The sequence below is a fragment of the Melitaea cinxia genome, chromosome 6 (genome assembly GCF_905220565.1).
Source record: "Melitaea cinxia chromosome 6, ilMelCinx1.1, whole genome shotgun sequence".
NCBI lineage: Eukaryota > Metazoa > Arthropoda > Insecta > Lepidoptera > Nymphalidae > Melitaea > Melitaea cinxia.
The window spans coordinates 2,285,957-2,290,481 of NC_059399.1; the positions used below are offsets into that span (position 1 = coordinate 2,285,957).

At 33.9% G+C, this 4,525-nt stretch overlaps 1 pseudogene; it reads right to left on the reverse strand.

Annotated features, from left to right (window-relative positions):
- Positions 1 to 691: 691 nt before the first annotated feature.
- LOC123654838 lies at positions 692 to 810 on the reverse strand (annotated as a pseudogene).
- Positions 811 to 4,525: the final 3,715 nt, after the last annotated feature.

The window sequence follows — 4,525 nt, forward strand, 5'->3', positions numbered from 1 at the left end:
AATAATACTGTTTTCAAGCAGTATTGTGTTCATGTTGGTAAGTAAGGTGACCAGAGCTCCTGGGGGAGGGATTGGGGATTGGGTCGTCAACCCGCTTGTGATGCTTCTGGTGTTGCAGGCGTCTATAAGCTACGGTAATCGCTTACCATCAGGTGAACCGTACGCTTGTTTGTCGACCTAGTGGTATAAAAAAAAAGCGTAATGTGGTGTCATGAGACACCAGGTAGGAACGAAGTTCCTTCGGATAGTATAGAAGCAACACAATTTGAAAAAAAAATGTTGAATTTTATACATATTTTCTAGTTCTTGATTTTTTTTAAATTTTGTTGCTTGGTTTTTAATTAAGTACATAAAAGTATTTAGGAAATTAGTATTTTAGAAAATAACAAATACCGTAAAATAAAATAAATCAAACAAAATAATAATAATAATAATTCAAACTATTAAGTGAAATAAAAAACATATGGCTTTATTTATTTTTGTCGACAGTATAAAATTACATAAATAATTTTAAAAAAGTTTACTAGTAATATTTTAGTTTTACAAACTTCATATTATACAGTCGTGTGACTGATATTACGTCACTTCCGTTATATATTTTTCTTACGGTTTTAGTATTAAAAAAAATTCAGTTCTCTCACCCAGCCAAATGACAACCCTGCCGTAAGGAACTTCGTTTCAAAAAACAAAAAGCCAACGTCACGCGGTGTTTTCAGGTGGTCACCCATCCAAGTACTGACCGCGTCCGATGTTGCTTAACTTCAGTTATCGGACGAGAACCGGTGAATTCAACGTGGTATGGACGTTTAAAAATTCATGACTCGTGACGCCATGACACTATTAATCCGTAAATTTTACCCCTCATGCGCCTAAAGAAGTTTCCCTTCAAAAACCTCAAACTTAGACAACCTACAACTCTATTTAGGCGTAACATTAAAAAAATACAGATTCATAATCATCTAGACTCTTGACCTTTGCACGCACGAAAAAGTGTCACGTTCCACCTAAGCCTGAGCGTGAAAGAGAGAGAGCGGAACAAGCGATAGAGAGGCACGAATGTTCCAAGTGTTGGCTTGAAATAATTCAGTAATAATAGTTTAGTTCCATTCATAAATCGCTTCAGCCTGTAATATCCCACAACTGGGCATAGGCCTCTTTCCCCATGTAGGAGAAGGATCAGAGCTTAATCCACCACGCTGCTCCAATGCGGGTTGGCGGATATATTCCCTACTATGAGTAACGTTCACTATTAGGTATTTATGATAACAACCGGGACCGACGGCTTAACGTGCTCTCCGAGGCACGGTGTTTGGAGTGTTGTTGTTTGGGGTGGTGTTTGTGCAGTCCTAGTGGGTCTCCCATTCATAAAAGTATGCAATTTTTCATCAATGTTTCTTTATGACGTTATCACGTAAAACTATCGTCCGTAATCCGATTTTACAAACAACCAATGTTTTTTTATATATATTTTACTACTACCCCTGATTACTAAATACTTACTACGTTAAAAAATAAAAGAGACAAACCATATACATATAAATTTCGCTAAAATAAAATAAATTTTAAATATAAATAAATGGTAAACACCATTGTTCGAATGCATTCAACATTCGAACAATCCCGCAATACTCATTCAAACCATTCAAGTCGAGTAGACGCTTACGAAATAATAACACGCGCTCCGTTTCACTGCTCCATATTTTGTTCTTATCTAAGGAATTCTTGTTTCCTTTTCTAAGGTTTTTCGGTAGGAATAAAGCGTCTATCTGTTCATAATATTTCATAGCGGGCACGCGATGTTCCGCCGTTTTCTCGCCTCATGCGTTCTGTGACCTCGCTATGAATATTGTAAGTACAGCAGGACATGCAATGTTGTGAATGTGTCCCTGCATCGCGAATACCACAATACTATTGTCAATTAAGACGATTAAATCTGGATTGTAAAAAAAGGAATACCTAGGTGCATACGACTTAATTAAATTATAAATAGTTTATAATAAATGAAAAAAGATACATCTTAAGCAGTATAAAAATACATAAGAGAAAAAGTACATAAAATAAATTTATTAATTAGGAAAAGAATTTGGTACATTTGGACCAAATTTACCTGACATTAAAATCAAATTCTAAAGGATCTAAGATCTAACTACTAACTAATTCTCTCTCAAATTAGTTCATGGCATCAAAAGTGTATGTAATTAGCATTTGTATCAATCATAACACAATTTATTAATCAATACGAAGTACGATCATGACTCACCAATGCCTGTGATAACTAAGATTAAAACTGAAAACAGACATGTTTACGATTGTATTGTAACAATAATGTTAAAAACAAAATATAGGTAGGTTTATTTCGAAGAATTTTTCAATATTATACATATTTACAATTCACAACTTAAGAACTAAATCTTTAAAAATAGTTACGGTATAAATCATGTCCGCAAGGAATGGTGCCACGAATGCTGGCAACATTTCACCGTTGAATCGCTGTGCAGATTCTCTGGGCAAAAAATACACCAGCCCTCTTGTCACTAGTGGAAGCAATAGAACGAATTATAATTTAAGTTTGAACTTAGTAAATATTAATTTCTAACTCATATCTCGTGCTTTAACATGCCGTGTTTCGTTAAGGTTATTGTTAGAAAGCCTTCCTGTAATATCTAAGTGTCGTATAATGCTCGTAGATCATTTTGGTAGGCGTGAGTTATTGAGCGCCGAGGGCTCGCGTGTGCTTCTGTGCTATCACCCAGCCAGGTTACTTCATTATAACCATCTGTTGGATAATGCCCGCGGTTAGGTTTTACATTAGCGCTCGTTGAAATCTCTCTTAAAACTTAGTACTTGGAGGAGGGAGGGACCTGAAACCTACGTAAGGTTAGCTTAGTTATAGGAAATTGCTTTGAATCGAACTAAGATATTTACTTCTGGTATATGATCCAAATTAAAAAAATATCAGCTTTACATTTATCTAGTTCTTCTCAAGCCCATTACTATTTTTAACTAATAATATCATGATGGTAGCTACATTATACTGCTTTCAAGCAGTGTTGTGTTTCTGTGGAAAGTAAGGTGACCAGAACTCATATTGTATCTATATAACTCATATTGGGGGCAGGATTGGCAACTCACTTGCGATGCTTCTGTGGTTGCAGATATATAAGCTACGGTAATCGATTATCATCAGGTGAGCCGTACGCATGTTTGTCGAGCTTGTTGTATTAAAAAAACAAAACCATAGAAATAACTTATTCTTTTCTCTACATCTACCGAAATTCATAAAATACGAAATAATTAGAATATATAAATCAACAATTTCAAGTTTTCACAAACAGATGGTGAAAAATAAATTTCGTAATATATTTAACAAAGCCATACTTTATTGAATGTTGTCCACTCTGGCCGCAACACGGATATAAATTACTTCTGATACGAAGGAACGTGACCGCATGACTCCGTAACTCCAGAGCAGTTTTGGCACAACACGTAGGTTTTATGTTTAAGAAAATAGATCTTTAAAATCTTTTTCAAAACAGTGCTATGTATTTTTGTATCTAGGTAACTAAATATGTAATATAACTTGAAATACAAAAGTATGACTAGTATTCGTTGAAGTATAAAATAACTAGAAAATAAGAAGCGTGAAGTTAAGTTTCCCGTGGGTCTTAAATAAAATATAATGAGTCGAATGTGCATAAGGATATCAGATTTACTGTTTAGTGGATACAGATGAAAAATCTAATATATAAAATTCTCGTGTCGCGGTGTTTGTAGTTAAACTCCTCCGAAACGGCTTGACCGATTCTCATAAAATTTTGTGTGCATATTGGGTAGGTCTGAGAATCAACCAACATCTATTTTTCATCCCCCAAATTTTAAGGGTAGTCCACCCCTAAATATTTTTTTTTTTTTAATTTTTAGATAATTTGTTTATTTTTTATTTTATTATGATTTAGCTTCAAAAAATACATACAACCCTAAATTTTCATAATATATATGGCAAAACAACGTTTGCTGGGTCAGCTAGTATTTATAAAGAAATTGAAATAAGGCTTCAAAAATTAGAAAATATGTATGTGTTTATGTTCTTATATACATACCTACTAATTTGATGTCAAGTATCCTGACGCTCACACATAAAAACAAAGTGCACCTAAAATATAAGTTACTTAAGCTAGTTTGCAAACTATAAAATTAGATTAACGTCCACGAGATATAAGGTATATCATGGTTTGACAGCCTGGATAAAACCCATAGTTAGGAAATTGTGAAATATGCAGGGTTGACTCATTTTGTATCTTTATTTCATAATTTTTTGACTAAATAAATAAATAAATGTCTTATAACACACACACAGTCGTTTGCTCCTATGATAAGCAACTTAACGCTTGTGTTACAGGTAACATCCGACTGTTAGAACTTTTTTTTTAATATACATACAAATAATACATATATAAATATATAAATACAAATATTACACCCAAACTTAGGCGGGAACCGAACTCGCAACCCGCGGAACATAAAG